The 20,041-nt window shown below is 34.7% G+C and overlaps 1 non-coding gene across 5 annotated transcripts; it reads right to left on the bottom strand.

The window, feature by feature from the left end:
• Positions 1-9,592: 9,592 nt before the first annotated feature.
• On the bottom strand, positions 9,593-19,690 carry LOC114276792 (uncharacterized). 5 transcript variants are annotated; one of them, XR_014351345.1, is made up of 4 exons: positions 19,555-19,690; positions 19,292-19,414; positions 10,085-10,173; positions 9,883-9,991 (listed from the first exon to the last, which is right to left on the bottom strand). It is a non-coding gene; the product is annotated as an uncharacterized LOC114276792 (transcript). The 5 variants fall into 5 exon arrangements; XR_014351344.1 differs by having other exon boundaries at positions 9,883-9,975; XR_014351341.1 differs by lacking the exons at positions 9,883-9,991; positions 10,085-10,173 and adding an exon at positions 9,593-9,774.
• Positions 19,691-20,041: the final 351 nt, after the last annotated feature.

The following is a 20,041-nucleotide window of genomic DNA, read 5'->3' as shown; positions in this document are numbered from 1 at the left end:
CATGCCAACTATGAATGCAATATCTGGATGCGTACATACTTGGGCATACATTAGACTCCCTACAGCCGAGGCATAAGGAATCTTCTGCATTTCTTGAATTTCAAGACTGCTCTTCGGGCATTGGCTGAGACTAAACTTGTCTTCCTTAGCAGCCGGGGTTTCACCTGATTTACAATTTTGCATGCCAAATCTATTGAGTACTTTTTCGATATAGCTCCTTTGTGATAATCCCAGAATACCCCAAGAACGATCTCGGTGTATTTCGATTCCTAATACAAAGGAAGCATCACCAAGATCTTTCATTTCAAAATTCTTTGATAGAAACCTCTTGGTGTCATGCAACAAGTTTATATCGTTTGTGGCAAGCAATATATCATCAACATATAAAACCAAAAATATGTGTTTACTCCCACTGAACTTGTGATACACACATTCATCAACAACATTAGTTTCAAAACCATACGAAGTGAGAACTTGATGAAATTTGAAGTACCACTGACGAGAAGCTTGTTTGAGTCCATAGATGGATTTAGTCAATTTGCAAACCATATTCTTTGGGTCTCTCGACACAAATTTTTCTGACTGCACCATACAAATTGTTTCTTTAATGTCACCATTAAGAAATGATGTTTTAACATCCATCTGATGCAACTCAAGATCAAAATATGCAGCAAGCGCCATAATTGTCCTAAAAGAATCTTTTGTAGAAATCGGAGAAAAAGTTTCTTTAAAGTCAATTCCTTCCTTTTGAGTAAAGCCTTTGGCTACAAGACGTGCCTTATACCTCTCCACATTACCATTTGAATCCCTTTTGGTTTTAAATATCCATTTACAACCTACAGGCTTCGCACCAACTAGTAATGGGACAAGTTCCCAAACTTTATTGTCTTGCATAGACTTATATTCTTCATTCATGGCTTCTATCCATTTATGAGAGTTGGAACTTTCCATGGCTTGACGAAAGTTGATTGGATCATCTTTCGACATTCCATTTTCTACCTCATGTTCCTGGAGATATACAAGATAATCATCCGAAATTGCAAATCTCCTTTCTCTTGTGGATCGCCTTAGTGGCACAGGTTCTTGAGGTTGAGGTTGTAGAGTTTGTCCCTCAAGAACAATTACCTCATCTTGAATGAGGGGTTGAACTATATTGTCTTGAACAACATTGTCTGGTTGAGGATCCGAAGTTACTTCTCGAGCAATGACAGGTATAGGAACCTGTAATTGGTCAAAAGTAGTAATAGGAAGTGGGATTACTCCTGCTTCCCCCTCAAAGACAATGTCTCTTATTGGATTTCTCCCCTTAAACTCAACATCCTCAAAAAATGTTGCAATTCCCGTCTCAAATATTGACCTATTTGTGGGATCATAAAACTTGTAACCCCGTGATCGTTCGGCATAGCCAATAAAGTAGCTGCTAACAGTTTTAGAGTCCAATTTTCTTTCATGAGGTTTATAAGGCCTCGCCTCAGCAGGACACCCCCACACATGCAAGTGTTTTAGACTAGGCTTTCGCCTAACCCAAAGCTCATAAGGTGTTTTTGCAGCTGCTTTAGTTGGCACCCGATTTAAGATATAAGTTGCTGTCTTTAGAGCCTCACCCCAGAAGGACTCTGGTAAAGTAGAATGACTAATCATACTTCTTACCATATCCTTAAGAGTCCGGTTTCGTCTCTCAGATACACCATTCATGCTAGGTGATCCTGGCATGGTGTACTGTGGGACGATTCCACATTCCTCCAGGTATTTTGCAAACGGTCCTGGACGTTGTTCACCTGATCCATCATATCTGCCATAGTATTCACCACCACGGTCAGACCTGACACTTTTTATCCATTTGTTGAGTTGTAACTCAACTTCGGCCTTAAATTTTTTGAATACGTCCAAAGACTGTGATTTCTCATGGATAAGAAATAGATACCCATATCTGGAATAGTCGTCTATGAATGTGATAAAATATTGTTGACCATTCCAAGACGCCATAGGAAATGGCCCACAGATGTCCGTATGAATTAATTGTAAGACATCTGTAGTCCTATGGGCACCATAATTCTTCATTTTGGTCTGTTTCCCTTGATACACTCAACACAGACATCAAAATCTGAAAAATCAAGATAGTCCGAAATTCCATCAGACACAAAGCGCTCAACTCTAGATTTAGAGATATGACCTAGGCGTTTGTGCCATAATGAGGCTGAATTTTCCTTAGTTAATTTACGCTTTGTACCTCGTGATTCCACGTGCAAGGTTTCATTATAAGATGCAATAGTTTCTAGCAAATATAGATTATCAAACACATTAAGTAAACCAGTACCAACAATATTTGAATTAATAGACATACTAAACTTCATATTTCCAAAAGAACAACAATATCCTAATTTGTCCAATATAGAAACAGAAATTAACTTCCGTCTAAAGGACGGTACAACAAAAGTGTCTATTAAATCCAAATAATAACCAGTTTTTAGCAATAATCTAAAGTGCCCTATTGCCTGCACTTCTATTGACGTGCCATCACCCATAAAGATGTATTTTTCAGCATCAGTTGGCTTTCGGTAGTTCAGGCAACCCTGCATAGAAACACATATGTGAGTAGTAGCACCAGAATCTACCCACCAAGTGTTTCTTGGTACTGAAGCTAAATTTATTTCAGAACAGACCAAAACATAAAATGTACCTTTCTTTACATGCCAGGCGACGTATTTGGCACAATCCTTCTTTCTGTGTCCGGGCTTGCCACAAAAGAAATAAGCATCCTGCACTTTCTGTTTCTTTGGTTCCGGACCCTTAGGAGCAGCAACTTCCTTTCCCTTATGCTTTCTTTTGCCCATATGCTTGGAGGTGCTTGCCAGATGAGCACTCTCAGTCCTTTCTTGCTTCAATCGCTCTTCCTCTTGCACACAAAATGAAATGGGCCCATTGAGAGTTCATTTCTCCTTCTGGCAGTTATAACTGACCTTAAATTGGTTAAATTGTGCAGGAAGAGAGATGAGAACTAAATGCACAAGCAAATCATCAGACAGGTCGAGCTTTAGTGCCTTAAGTTTTGAAGCAAGATGAGACATCTCCATGATGTACTCTCGAACATTACCTTTGCCCTTATACTTCATTGAAATCAAGCTTGCTAGAAGCGTACTTGTTTCAGCCTTATCGTTTTTAGCAAAATGTTTATGAATTTCCAAAAGAAATTCACTGGCAATGGTAACATCCTCTGTTATTGCACCCCGAAACGAATAAATAATTCACTGGCAATGGTAACATCCTCTTAATGCTAAGTCTATGTCCATGCAGCCAAGAACAATCAATATGTTCTCTTTCCAGTCCTTAAAGTTTGTTCCATTTAACATTGGAACATTGTTCATGTTGGCAGATATTGAAGTAGTAGACATTAAAGCTGAATTAAGAATAAAATAAAACGAATAAATAATCATGCTCACATCAAATAATCAAATACATAATCTCTAAATCAAATAATTTTAACACAACATCTGAAGATACCTAGCACAACATTAATACCAAGCCTTTAGGCAGTGAGATTAGTTGTAAGCGGTAATCTTGATGTAATGATCTAACATTGACAATAAGTTATGTCAAATAACAAATCTATCTTTTGATTGATTTATTATGCACATTAGAGCATCTGCATAATTGTCACATGTTGACCACCACAAATGTGTGTGCAAATCTGCCAAGTATTAACCCTGTCTTTGGACCGTTTAATACCTGCATGATGTACACAGACATTAACATCCAAACATTCCATAAAAATTAATCCAAACAAGATAGGTCACTTTGGCGGCATCTTGTTTTAATCGATTTATATTCCGAATGTTAGACAATTGAATAACCGTATAGACTATGTATATATAATTGTAATCAAAATGTTGCAGTTACAATATCTCTAAAAACAAGTAATTTTACACAGGTCGCTTGTGCGCCCAATTGGGCTGCACCGTTAGCCAATCTTCACTGTACTGTGTGAAATTTCCAGCACTGTGTAACAGTTTCCAGCACTGTTTACAAGATGTCCAACACTGTTCTAGGCATCAAAAAGTTCTTAAAACCAGTGTTGAAAAAATTTCAAGATTCAAAACTGTTAACTGAACTATAAATTAAATTTTCCAGAATGAAACAGTGCCAACAAATTGTAACATTTTAATAGAAACAAGAAATAAAACTGATTTAAAATCAAAATAAAACAAACTTTAAAGGCACAAAACATGAATTTTCCAGAAACGTTTTCATGTAAACCCATTAAAACCAAAATCAATATTCTTTCATGCAACTTGCAATAAAGTTTGGTAAACACAAGCACTAATTTAAACAACTACAGAAGACCACGATGATAGGTTGCAATCCGAAATACATACCGTTAACCAGAAAACAGTTTAACACAATATATATATTTAAGAACCTCAGTGTGTTAAAAACAGAGCATGTTCCAGCCATATACAATGTTTCATAAAGAAACAATCCGTAAATAAACCAACAATGTCCAGAACCCAAACCAAAGAAATATATATATATATATATATATTTAAAAACACAATGAAACTTAATTGCATGATTTCCAATAATGAACATGATACAACCATGCTCTGATGCCACTTGAAACAGACATAATATAAGAACTTTAAACTCTGATCATGTATCATGTATATTATCAAGAAATCAAAACAAAACATAAGTACTCGAATCCATTGTTATAGTTGAACGGAAGTGTGATTGTCAATACATCCTTTGATTTTGCCTTTGTTATTGCCTTCCAATCCTTTCTTTATTAGTGCCTTAAATTTCTCCTTGAGAGGATATAGAAGAAATTGGCAGTTATTCCCTTTTGGCAGGATTAGGGACCATAACAACTTAAGGTTAAATAGGTTTTCAAAAGAAAAAACCGTGGCAGTTTCTTAAGAGAATGAAAACCAACTTAACCAATTTTGTTTTAATTTCTATTTCTGCCCCTCATAGAAATAGAAATTACTCAACTAGTATCTACACATTAGGTCCATGACACATATACCCTTAAGCCTATTAACTAAATTGAATCACTTAAATTGTAGGCTTCTTATAAATGATAACACCACATTTAAATATGTGGTCCCATTGAGACATTATCTAACACATATAAAATAGATAAAGTTAGTATAATTTAAATTAAGTTTGAGTTTGTATAAAATTCTATGTAATTAAGAAAATACATACTGACGTAGCTCTCTTAGAAAAAAGTAAACCCTTATAATGTGGCACTTAAGTATGAAAAAAATACTATTTTTAATAATATATATGATAAGATGATTACAAGTAAATAGTCACCAAGTGTCGCCAAACGCCGTTGTCAACCCTATGGATATACCACCGGAGGTGGTGATGGAGTGGAAATGTGTCTTTCTTTCGGATAGATAAGTAGGGCTTGATTTCTAGAGGGCGTGATTAGCAGTTCAAACGGTTGAAACGGATTACGATGTACTTCACTCATGGCCTTGCTTCATGTGTTGGGGATTGGTGCACTTCTCTTTTGTCCCAATGGTGGGTTCCTTTGGATTGAATTAAATCTGGTTGATATCCGGTTACCCCTCAATTAGGACCCGCAGATGTTATGATATCCCCACAAAGCATCTTTTTTTTATGTTAAAAAAAAAAAAAAATAGTGGATATTTTTTGGGCAAAATTCAATATCTGCCAACTTGCAAGTCAATCAATGGCCAATGTGTATTTTTTTTATGATAGTTACCCCTCTCTTCTCTCTCCGCTTTTAAAATTTAAAAATGCTATGAATCATACGAAATTATTTCCAAATTTTATTTCAAAATTAGGTGTATAATGTGAATTGAAAGTTAAGGGATGTAAATTTCACCTAAATTGGTTGTAATTCATAAATATATTTATTCTGAATAAATAATATTATTATTTAAAAAATTTCAAATCTTAAATAATAGTATTTGATTTTTTTTTTTTTTTTTTCTTTTTCTAACAAGACTCTTAGGTACATGCTGCAGTCTTGTGTCACATTTTATCCAGAGACAAATTATGCAGTGCCTCAAGGAAATCAAGCGCATAAGCTGGCTAGATGTGTAAACAAATATATATCCACTCCATTTTCTGTGTTTGCAAAATATAAAAGGAAATCAAAGACTGCATGATGGGATTGAATTTATGCATTGTTGGGTAGGTGGAAAACCAACCCAAAGTAAAAATAAAAAATAAATAAATAAAAACTTTCTTACTGGGTCGTTTGGCATTGACTAATATAGTCAACTTTTTTATGCTGGGACTTTTTTAGCCTAATTTTTTTAGTCTCGTTTGTTTTTTGTTTTGAGACTTTTTTGAATTTTGTGAGAGAAAAAGTATAATAATTAATGTGGTTAGGCTCATAAAGGTCATAGCCCACTACGAACAACCCAAGCCCATCACTTAGAGCCCAATACACAACCTAATTGATGAGGTCCAGAACAGCTAAAAACCAACATGACACGAAGGACCAATAATACCCAGGCACGCGGCAGGCAAAGGGCAAGCCACATCAGCAGACAAAGATCTGCAAAGTTATTGCCACTGCACATCGCCATTAATGCAGCCCCTCACAGCATTTATTACGACAATACCTCTCCGTTGGAACAGCACGCCCTCACCCTGAACAAGGTAAGCTACAGCATAGACTTTTGGCTAAGGTGACAGGTCGGAAGGGACAACGAAATGATGACCAAAGGATATAAGCAGACATTGAAGACAAGAAAAAGGTTAAGTTTTCTATCTCTAATTCATATCTCTACATTCCACTTCTCCCTCTCTCTAACTTGCTCGTCGAAGAGTTCGCTGGGGGACATCTCGTTCCCCGTTGAACTCTTGTGCAGGTTCTCAGGTGGGCTTAACCACTCGGATATTGGCTCGAGAAGCGTGGATCAGTCCGACCCGTTCTACCAGAAACCCGTTGTATCATAACTGTATCGTCAATAATTATGAATAAAAAGTAACATTTTGTTTATATAACCTATTTTCTCTTTTTATATTTTTTTTTGCTCCAATGAGAAAACCAAACAAGAGCTTAATGGAGATTAATTTCTCCAAAATGTCCACATGAAACTTGCATAGTACAAATATTCTCGCAATATAAATAATACAAAGATAAACTATCAATAAATCTTAATAATTGAATTTAATTCTCGTAAAGTCCTATTGAAAATAAATCTTACTAAAATCGCCGCTGAAAATAATTTTTTGTAATAATTTTTTACATGTTGCTAAAAATTAATAATTAATGACTTTTTTTATCACAATTTTTATAAATTATCACTAAAACTTACAATTAGTGACGTTTTATTATGATGAATTTTTTAAACTGTCGTTGAAAGTTAAAAATTAGCGACTTTTGTATGACAATTTTTAAACTATGAAAATTAACAATTTGTAACATTTTTTTGTAGTATTTGATAAAAAAATATCATTAATTCTCACAAGATCTATTAGACAATAAATTCATCTATTAAGACCCGCACATAAATCGGTCTGTATACAATCTCATTCTTTATATTACGTACTATTAATGCCAGCATTAATTCATGGAATTTAACTTTCCTTATAATTTTGCATACTCGGAACATACTTTTTCTGCACGGAGGTAGAAAATAATACGATAAAAAAAATTATAACTGTACTATGAGGATTTGAATACATTTTATATATCTTACTCCTAATGGAGTCCGGATCCTTTCCAGTCAACCTCTCCAGCCATTCCTCCTGTCAATGGTCAAGATTTGGCCACGTCACTTTGGCTGAAGAGGACGGCTTAGATCAAGTTTTGTTAAAAAAAAAAAAAAAAAATTCAACACAGCAATAGAGTTTCCCTCTGTCCAACTCTCATCTCTCTCTCTCTCTCTCTCCTAAACTCTTCTCTCTCGTTACAGGAGCACTGTCGATGCCGATGCCAATGCCAATGCCGTGACGATTCCGATGCCAAACTACCATCACCAAGCAGAAGTTTCTTACTTCTCCCTACCATTCTTGCTTCTCTTTCCGACGTGGTAACAACGATTTGCACTACTGGAACAAATCTAGATTTAAATTTGAATCGAAGGTCAATTAGATATCAATTGAAGCTCAACCCAATCAGTTTAGAGCTCAATCTATGCTCAACCAATTCAGAGATGGGTTCAATGATATAGGTTTCCATGTTCATGATTCAACGATCTGGGTTTCATGATTTGGATTTCAATGCTCTTGTAATGTCTGGGAGATCATCGACATGCACGACTTCAAGAAAATCAAAAGCATTTCTCTTCATTTCTTACTTGAATATTCCGGTTTGAATTTTGTCATTTTCAATCTCTCTAATCGATTGCAGATTAGAGAGAGAAGGTTTATGGGTTTGAAGAGAGAGAGGAGGTGAAATAAAGGAGAAAAGGAAGGAGACATAGGCTGAGAGGGCACTAGAGATGGCTTTGCCGGCCGAATGGGATGCCGGAGTAGCTCTCCAAGCCGGACGCTCTGTTGCTATGGTGAAAGAAAAAAAAAATCAAATTTTTTTTTTTAACCAAACTTGATCTGAGCCGTCCTCTTCAGCCAAAGTGACGTGGCCAAATCTTGGCCATTGACAGGAGGAATGGCTGGAGAGGTTGGCTGGAGAGGATCCAAACTCCTCCTAATGGGGTAGCAACGGAGAGCCGCTAAACAATAATTGCAATGGATGACACGAAGTACAAACACACATACAATCTTCAATATATACGAATGATAAATCTAAATCTATATCTACAACCCTCTCTCTAAGGCGGTTGAACTAACAACCCTCAAGAGACGGTGGTGTTAACACGATCATTGAAATCATATCACAAATATGCATATTGTTTCATATTTCACAATAGACAAAAAAAACACAAATAGACAAAAACCACAAATATGCATATTGTTTTTGACTCTATCTAGAGAGACCTGCAGGAACTATACGCACAAAATAAATTGAATCCCATTGACTTTATCATCCCAAACTCTTCCTAGATGCACCGTACGGATAAGTAATGCACCTTATACATAATTAATCATTAATATCATTCAAAGACAACAATTAACCTTATCTTTGAATCCATGCCTGATATTAAATTACACCCCACACACGCACGCGCATAATGCATATGATGTCAGTGGCTATAGATTGCCATCCATGCCACAAAAAGGAGAAAAACATTCAGCTCGAAAAATAATTTTAAAAAAGAACATATATAACAAATTGAATTTATGGAACATCTACTCTTTATCAAACTATTGATGATTTCAAGTCCAGAAAATTTTCAAGGATCAACATTAAGTTTCACCAGCAGCTTCATCAACATAAATATGCTTCGCTGCTAGTTCCCATTTGGGTTTTTATATAATTTCCTCCAATCATAACATAGACAAACTAAACAAACCTAAAATAAAGGCTCGTAAGGTAGGTAGTACAATATGCACAGCTCAATTACTGGTACTTCCCCTTCTTTGAACAGGTTTGTAGAGTACGACAGTAACGAATTTCGCACGGAAGCGATGAGTGATTCCAAGTGCCACAACAGGTCGCGAGGTTTCTCTGTTCTCAATGTAAAGATGGTTGACAATCACATGCTGGGGTAATCGAAGGGATTCAGATTGGTCTCTGCTTGTTGGACCGCTTAGTAATGTGTCTTGCAGTTGTGCAGGAACTATGGGTGGGTCCCGTGTCTCATCTTCATTCCCAGGGTACACGTTGTTGTAACTCGAATCAGGTGATTTTGGAACTTCAAATCCCGCTACAGTTGCTTCTTCCTATACAAATGTTACATGTTTAGGGCAAGTTTGGTCCAACATAATACACACACACACACACACACACAAAAAAAAAAAAAAAAAACTGAGGTTTTGAGGCTTACTTGATTTTCACTATATGGGTTCATTTTGAAAAGGTAATACAACTGGCTAACAAAGCGAACTCATGAACTACTGGAGATTTTTTTTATAATGAAGAACCTGAAAATACAAAAGTCTATCTCTTCTGTCAGCATTTGGACACATGGTAATGATGTAAAAGTACACAATTCCTAAATAAGCAAAAATTGTTAAATGAAACTGCACTGACAATTCAACAACACTTCATCTGAACTAACTCGGAATTAGCGATCCAAATCCTCATCCACATAATTCAGAACTCATCCTGACCGAGTTTGACTGAAAGTTCAACATTGACTGTATAAATAAGAAATGGGGAATAATATGCATGGATCCTAATCGACAAGGGTAACACCAACATTTCATTTCAAAAAATCAATGAGAAGCATATAACCCACAAGTGCCACTTGATTTAAAAAAAAAAAAAAATTTCACTACATGAGAGCCAATAAGAAAATTATTACTAATGACTTGAGCTATTGCAATTTATGTAGTAGGATACATCGTACTGGAATCAGACTACAACTAAAATGGCCAAGCGCAAGCTAGTTTGCCGGTAAACAGAAAACAAGACAAACTGCAGATTAACACCTTGTATGCTGTGAGGAATTTCCTCTAAACACTACTACACTCACTTTTGAGGATTTTGCATGTAGAGAGCAGTAGAGAAGGAAGGAGCTCAAAAAAAAAAAAAAAAGTGTCAAGGAGCACATTTTTAAATAAGTAATGTATTGGCCATTATGTAACGGATTTTTGAAGGCCTGATACGGATACAGGATACTATATAAATGTTAAAAAAACATACCTGTATCGGTCGGTTCTATTACAGCACCAGAATGGACCAATATGGCCATTAAGGACTCTGTCAGCACAAGAAACACCCAAACATGATCTGGGCCATGGAGTTAACAGTGGCCTCTCTACCTTTAGTGTATTCGGGTCTTCCTCTTGGATCAACTTTTAAGACCACAGTGGTTTGAAATCATGTGGTTAAACAATTTAAGAAAAGGCTTGTGAGGTGGAGAAGGCAATATCTATCTAAGGGGGGTAAGGTCACTCTGATCACAAATACCTTGGCACCAGACCGTCAAGGACTCTGTCAACACAAAAACCAACCAAACACAATCTGGGCCATGGAGTTAATGGTCGGAGGCTCTACCTGTAGTGTACTTGGGGTCTTCCTCTTGGATCATCTTTTAAGACCGCGCCATTTGGAATGTTGTGGTTAAATGATTCAAGAAAAGGGTTGTGAGTGGAGAAGGCAATATCTGTCTAAGGGGGGGTAAGGTCACTCCGATCACAAACACCTTAGCAAGTTTGCTGACCAATTTTTTCTCTCTTTTCACCATGCCTACTTCGATGGAGGAGAGATTGGAGAAGCTTTAAAGGATCTTTCTTTGAGAAGTCCATTAGTGTGTGTAATTGAGGATTGTTGAGAAAATGGTTGTGGAGATATGTTGAAAAGAAGAACTATTTATAGAGAGGGATGATTGATTGCAAGTATGGAGTTAGTCAAGGAAATTGATATCCGAGGAGGTTTGAGAACCCTATGGTGTATGAGGGGTGGGTAAGATTTTATTCTTTATGTGAGGTTTTCTCATGGGGATGAGCAGAAAATTCAGTTGTTGCATGGTGTAGTGTAGGGATGCCTTAATTAGTGACATGTAAAGACCTTTATAGCATAGTTGTCAATAACAAGACAGTGGTAGGGTTCTTGAGAATTTATGGTTGCGTTTGGTAGAGTTTTGTAAATATGATTTGAGAGTATGAGTTGTATTTTGAGTTTGTGAGTTGTAGAATTATAATTTGAGTGCAGAAAATTTGTTTGGTTATGGTTTTTGAATAGAATGTTGAATTGAGTGTGGAATTGAGTTTTGAAAGTTTGATTTGACATGTGAAGTAAGAAAATTTGTTTAGTTATGAGTTTTGAAAAGAGTTTTCAAAACTTAATTCAAATTATTATAACTCATAACAAAACACACTACTTTCACACTATTGAAAATTCTGATCAACACTCATAACCAAATTCTTTTTAAAATTCAATTAAAATAAATTATTATTAACAGAAATTAACATTAATCAATTTTTTAATTGAAAATACTACAAAGGAAATAATTTTTTTTCAAAATAAATTTTCAAAAAAATTAAATCATAAATATTTAAATAATTTAAATAATCTAAAAAATTTAATAAGTAAAAAATTAAAATAAATATTCAAAAATTTAAATCGTAAAAATTTAAATAATTTAAATACTCAAAAAATTTAAATAATTTAAAATGTTAATATTTTAAATTTAAAAACAACTCTACACTCAAATCGCAACCAAACACATAAAACAAAACTCAATTAAGAAATTATTTGTAAAACTCATAACCAAACACATAACTCGAAACTCCATACTACTTTCACAACTCTACACTCAAATCGTAACCAAATACATAACAAAAAAATTAAAATATTTAAAAATATTTTTATATAATAGAGTTTGAATTTATTTTTATAAAATATTTTAAAATTTAAAAAATTTAAATCACAATGTTTTGAAATTAAAATATTTAAAAATATTCAAAAAATTAAAAAAAAAAATCGTAACATATTTAAATATTTAAATATTTAAAATTTTAACAAAATTAAAATATTTTTAAAATATTTAAATATTTAAAATATTTAAAAAATTAAAATATTGATTAGAATTGAGTTTTGAAAAGAGTTTTGAATTATGTGTTTAGTTATGAGTTTTGAAAAGTAATAATTATGTTTTGAATTGAGTTTTGAGAAATTGGCGTAGAATTATGATTTGAAAGTTCCAAACAAACAACACACTCAAATCAATGGGTAGAACTATACTTTCAGATACTTACCAAATGGAGCCTATGAGTTTGGGGTGGTGTGAGAACCCATCTTTATTAAATTTCTTCAACATTGGGAGTTGGAAGTAATGGATGAGTTCCTCAAATTGCAATACGGTGTGGTAGCATGGTTTACAAAATGAGTCGCAACCGTTCCACATGGGTGGTTACCACCGCCACCCATTACAACTACTACAGTGGTGTGATTGAAAATATGGTTGTTAAAATCGAGATCCTATGTGGGATCATTGGAAGGGACTCATGGATCAAATCGTAAAATCGGATCGATGATTGTAAGATTCTACTTTTAATGTAAAATAAAATGAAAAATTATCGATAATGATAATATATGTTCCGTAATTTTAAAAATATTAAAGAAAAATAATAAATTTGATATAATGCATCTTTTATGATAACATCAAGAGAAAATTGGTGATAAATCCAATCTAAGAAGAGTGTAAGGCATTAGATCCAATGAATATTTTTTGTTAGTGAGAAGTTCACGCTTTGTGAAATAGTTTGATGAGAAATTCTAGAAGACATTTTGTTTTCAATTTTACCCCTGAACTTTTTTCTATTCAAATTTATATTTATCTGTTCAAATTTTTTGACTATATGTTCAATTTTTTCCCCTATCTGTTCAATTTTTCTCCTAAATTCTATCTATCTGTTCAATTTTTTTCCTAAATTTTATTCATCTGTTCAGTTTTATAACTATCTGCTCAATTTTTTTTCCCTATTTGTTTAAAAAATACAAAGATCTAATCTATCTGTTTAAAATTTCACAATCTTGTTTTCTATCTATTAGAATTATCTACTGCAATAACTACACCCCAACAAATAGATCTTCACTGCCTAAACCTTTATGAATAAACTACCAATAGGTCCTAATAGTTGGACTTAATTCCCATCAAGTCTTATTGAAAATAAATCTTCGTAAAATTATCGCTAAAAATAATTTTTTGTGATAATTTTTTATATGTCGCTAAAAATTGACAATTAGTAACTTTTTTTGTCATGATTTTTATAAATTGTCGCTAATACTTACAATTAGTGACATTTTTTATGACAAATTTTTTCCATAGACCTATTAGATAATAAGTTCACTTATTAGGACCTACACGTAAGTACCCCTTATGAATACTGCATATGAACAGATCTATGAATATATGAACAAATCTTCACTGCCAAATGGTAACCGAGGTATAGACAACAACAACAATATCTCTCTGTAGGAATGAACAAAAAAAAAAAAAAAACAGAGAGAGAGAGAGAACAGACTACCACCACTGAAGAGAGCTCTTCTTACAGCCTGATACATAGACTCCAACAACGAAGAACACTTGAACAACACAAAATCACAACTCAAGCAATCAAATCACATATGAAACTCATTTAATAAAAAGTGACATAGATCTGATAGAGAGAGATTTTGAGTGGATTAACTCAAAACAAGATCTGAAATATTTGAAAATCTTTATGTGTTTGGATGCTAAGAAAGAATACTCAAGAGTCAAGACAAGATTTGAAATATTTATTCACTTGGATGATGCTTTTGCCTTGAACAATAAGGAGCTAAGGGTTTTTGAGGAAGTCCTCAACCCTAAAAACCTCTTCCAAGAATTCATTCTCGGCCTTGTCACTATGCAACTCATGAGGAAACCCTAGCAAGAAAAAACAAATTCGTTGACTGCACAAAAAGGAGACAGAAAACACAAAACACAAAGAGAGAAAGTGAAGATGAAATTGGAGAGAGAGAGATATGTAGAGAGGGAGATTGGGGAAAAAAATTGTTAACCATGTAATTGGGCAAGCGACGTGAAGGCCATACATGAGATCTGAGCCTTAAAACTATCAGATCTGAGGCTGATGAGAGAGATCGGTGGAGGAGTCGGAGCCGCTATACAAGAGGCAGCGACAGCGGAGTCGACAACGTTGTACGAGAGGTGGTGGCGACGGAGTCAATCATCGCCCAAAGAAGATGAGTGAGAGATTTGGAGAGGAAGAAGACAGAAATTTGACGGCGGCGACCTCCATATTGGAGAGGAGGCACAGGTCGATGAAGCCGAATGAGGCAGCGATTCCGGAGGGGAATGAAGCGGACGACAGTGGCATTGGGTTCGATAAGAGAACTAAAATTTTACTCTTTCTCTCTCTAGAAATAGATGAGAAGCTCTGTTATATGGACTTGGCAGTTGGAGGCGAAGCACCCGTATTGACACGACACGGCACGACTGCGGGTATAGGATATGTGTCGGATTCGCCTCCTCTATCTTGGACATGGCTACTCGAAAAGAAAGAAAAAGATTGAGATACTTACATGGATGAGTTGGGTTCGAGATCTGGATGAGTTGGGTTCGAGATCTGGATTCGTTGTATCACAGCTCATCGACGAGTGAAAGTCGACTACAAGTAGGAATGCCAATTTAAAGTCGGCCCAATGGGGACCCGCCCCGATAAGCTGGGTTTTTCCCAAAAATTACCCCCTATAAGGCCGGGGCTTGTATTGAAAAATGGATCATCGACGATTTTCGGGCCGAGGACGGTGATAGACTCCCCTGCTCTGGCCCTGTCCCGTCCCGAATGATCCCCGAACCATCCCCATATATATATATATATATGTTTGTGCCTCTCTCCCTCTCTCTCTCTCTCTGTCTCTGCTGCAGGTTAAAGCGGCGGCAGCTCCTCTCTTTCTCACAAGCGTCACTTCTCCCTCATGGCGTCGCGACTCTCTCTGTGCAACTCAAAAGCTGATCTCCTCTCTCTCTCAGCCCATTTTCTCTCTCATCGCTCGGCTCCGATCCGGCTTAGATCCTTCTCTCCCTCTTTCCCCCCATCTCTCTCTTTGCAACTCTCTCTCTCTCTCTCTCTCTACATACATATATATATGTATATGTATGTATAAGTTTTGTTTATAGGGGGTTATAAATTTGGAAGAGATGGAGGAGCTCGAATTTTGTTATGGTGAGTTGTCTGGACCAATGTAAAATCCAAAATTTCATTTCTGATATTTGAGTTCGACCTCTCTCATTTCTCTTACAGGTTGTGTCTTCTTTGTGAACCAACAACATTATATGCGTTTGGTGCCACTCTTCTACTCACATTTCTCATGAATTTTGCGGTAAAACTTCATCGACCAAGCATTTCTAGTTCAAATGATCGATATCCACCTCCTTTCAAAATTGATCTAATGTTATTGTCATTCCATTATTTGTACTGTTGCTGCTATTTTGTTTTGTTTTTTTTTTTTTTTTTTTTTTTTTTTGGGGCCAGGGAATGTTCAGGGTCGGGGAAACCCGATCCCCGTTAGGGGGCGGGGACGGGGCTGGGGCGGTGATAGGTTATTACAACACTCTTATGATATCGTCATATTTTCAGCAAATTCCACATATAAGACTGCTTTTCTCAAATTTTTCCTTTTTAATTGCCAGTCATAAAAAAAATTACACACAAATATAGCAAAAAATTTTAGATCTACATGCTTTGAGCATTCAATTTTCAAATTCTACAAGATTAAAATGCCACAAAAGTGTTTCATTTTTTTCTCTTGATTACTTGATTATTAAGGCCTCGTTTGGGAACAGGCTAATTTAGTAATTTTTTGGCTATTTGGCTAAAATATGAGCTAAAAAAAATTAGTATGTTTGGGCTGACTTTTTGACTTTTTACGAAAAGATGTGCAAAAAGTAGAGAGAAAAGAGAATCTTTGACTTTTTGGTATGGGTTGTTGGCTTTTTGGCTAATTTAGTAACTTTTTGACTTTTTGGCTAAAAGGGAAGGTTCCCAAACGAGGCCTAATTTAGATCTACCTAGTTTAAGTACGATTTATTGAACAATACTTGAATAGTGTATGTACTTTATACTCATATGTTGGCATATAACACTATAAATTTATTTTTATGACCCTATGGCTATTAATATCATACATGCTTTATTTATTTATTTTCATAATGATGGAAACATTATCTATATGTACAATCAATAAAATAAAGAAGTTATATACATCTAATAAAAAGAAAAAATCTTGGTAGCAACTTAAAGCTTGTGTAAAAATTAGTAGATATAGTACATTTGTTTGTCTAAAAACTAAACAAAATCAACCAAAAATCATTTTAAAACCTACAAAATGTGATTCTAAAATAAAATAATATATATATATATATATATATGTATTGTTTAAGTTTCTCCCAAATTGTGCCCAAAAAAAAATATAATATATATATATAACAGCTCTAGTTGCCACCACAGAAACGTTATAGCCATTACATCTCATCACCTCCACCGTTACCGTTACAACTTACAACAGCCGCCATCATTATTTAAAACCTTGGGTGGTAGACCTTGGGAACGCGGGGAACAAGATGAGGTGGAGAGGCTGTAAGAGAACTTTTTCTGCGAGTCCAATATGCACTACTTCGTGGAGGGACAAGGAACGTTTTCTCTTGGAAAATTATGGAAATCTAGAATGCCAACAAAAGTTGCTTCTTTGTTAGGATAGTAACTTCGAACTCTGTTACGACAGTTACGGGTTGTTTGGGAAGTGCTAGATTAGTATACTTTTTTACTTTTTACAAAAAAACGTGAAATATGGGTTGGGTTTGAAGTGATGTGGTAGAGAGGTGATGTGACTTAAATAAGATAATTGTGACCTAAATAGGATAATGTGCTAAAATAGCATGTACTATTTTAACACATGCCAAACAAAGCCTTAATAACTTGAAGAAGATATGTTATAGAATGACAAAGAGAAGTTGCCTTTGTTGTACTTGATAGAATTTAATAACCAAAAGAATTTAATACTTGGATTGGAAATAGTGGATCACTTGTTGCATCATTGTGTTGTTACTAAAGAGTTATGAAGCTTACTCTATGCCGCTTTTGGGGTTGAATGTGGTGCCAAAGTACATTCTTAAATTATTGGAATGTTTGTTGGTCCAGTGAAATTGAAGAAGAAAGCGTAGATGGTGGTATCATGTGGTGCCTATGGTGGTTGAATCCTTGTACTTTTGAAGGGACAAATATAGTGGTGCAAGAACTTATGATATATTTACTGCAATGCTTTCATTTTAGGTGTAAAGGATATTTTTGTTTTTTTTAATCCTTTTGGTTTTTTAAATTTTATTGAAGAGTTCAATTGTTGTGTTTTTAAACCTTTTCTTTGCACATAGCCTTGCAAGGTTTCACCCTTTTGCCGCTTTTTATCAAATATACTTAACAAAAAAATAGCATTACTTGACCTACAATAAGGGCAATGGACCCACACAATAGTCCAACATAACTAGGAATTTCTAAATACCCTTTACACTAAAAGAATACATAATAGAATCAACTAGTAGCAAGCTAAGTTTCATATACAAAATTGGGACTCTAAACACATATCATAGATACTTCCCTATGGACCAAAAATGCTTCTTAATTATCATGGGCCCAATAGCCCTTGTTGTAAGCTTCCAAAACCTATTATACTTGTTCAGCCTTTCAATAAATGTGACATGATTGATAGTTGACAAACTTCCCATTTTCATATGCTTCTATCATACATGGTAAGGATTCCTAGCACCATTCCTAATTGCTCTTCAAATTAGAGTTTAAGTAGACTCTTTCTTGGTTAATAATTATTGGTTTTGGAACTTACCTAATCATCTGAATATTGGTAAATCCCCTATGAAGTGGGGTATTTTCTACTTTTCTTCCCCTTCCACTTCTATACTATTATTAAGTGAAGGCCTAAATTGGTTTAGTGAAGTCTTCTTCTCCTCATGCCACGTGGCAACTTTATATATGCTAAAATAAAAAAATTATTATACACAGAAAGAAAGAATCATCTAAAATATGGCCTTTACATTATACACCTCACTTGTTCCCTTTATTAGAAGTGCTCTTCACTAAATTAAAATGCAGATAAACATGTTGCAGTAATTTGGTAATATTATTTTTTATTCCAAGCCATCACACGTTCCCTAAAAGGAAGGGAGGGCGGGTAAAAGAATACAGATGAGATGACAGAACATCACGCCAACAACAAAAACATTTATTGCATATATGACCCTAAACAGAGGCACTTGACTAAACTCCGTTCCTGTGAAGAACATGATAGTTAAAACCAAGCATTATTGTCAATGATTCAATGCGTAAAGAATTTCAAACTAACAACAAAAACATCAATTTGCATCACCATATTTAAAAACACACACACAAACACAATTAGGAATTAATAAATCTTGACCAGTTTTGTTGTAATACACACACACACACACACACACACAAAGGCTGCAATCAGTAAACATTTCACCAAACCATGCACTGGCTTTGAGTTCTAAGACCATTCACAAAACCATTTGGCCCGTGGAAAAAACACTAGACTACAAAAAAATTAGGTCAATTAAAACAGAGAACATAAAATCAGTATATATATATATATATATATCGAACACACATGCATATAAACATATATATATATATATATACAAATTCAAAAACACGAAACTAACACACAACACAACAATAACCATAAAAATTATAAATTGTTAAGAATTGAGAAAGTTACCGCTAATTAGAACCTCCACAGTGATGAATCTATCACGCCATCAGCTTCAGAATCATTAGCATTTGCCTCTGCTATTACTATGCCCTTTTCTCACGAGCAATCCGAAATTGTCAATTGAAAACCCTAGAATTCGATCAATGGTTAAACCCAAGCGACAGAGAGAGATGAGAATGATAGAAATCTCAAGAATTTGAAAATAAATACTCCATTAAACCCTAGAATTGAAAAAATTGGAGAGAGAGAGAGAGAGAGAGAGAGATTACCGGAGGCGATGGAAGGCAGTGGCGATGAAGGCGTGACGTGCAAAGGCGACGAAACAGATGTGTGTTTTGTGTTTTTGCGCTTTCTTTATTTCTCGGTAGATTACACTGTCTCCTTCTGTTTAAGATTTTTTTTTTACTTTCCTTAAATACTTTTCTTATGGAGATTTTTTTGTTTTTTTTAAACTTTAATTCCTAATGTTTCTAAATTTTCCTTATTTTCTCTAATAATTGATGTCGGTGCAAAAAATTCCGTGGGAGGCCACATGCATAATATCTTAATATTTGATAAATTATACTTTATTTATTTAAATTTTAATATTATTAAGGAATATTTATTTATAAATCTCTATTTACTTATTTATGTTTCACTTAATCTAAATTTTTTTATGTTCCAATAAATCTTATAGATAACATAGTTACCAAAATACTTTTAATAATAATATGATAAAGTGCACATTAATATTTATATTGACAGGGTGAATATTTA

Source organism: Camellia sinensis, chromosome 14 (genome assembly GCF_055761805.1).
Source record: "Camellia sinensis isolate YWXY chromosome 14, ASM5576180v1, whole genome shotgun sequence".
Lineage (NCBI taxonomy): Eukaryota > Viridiplantae > Streptophyta > Magnoliopsida > Ericales > Theaceae > Camellia > Camellia sinensis.
Note: the sequence above shows the minus strand (reverse complement) of the source record. Positions and strands in the feature narration are given on the sequence as shown.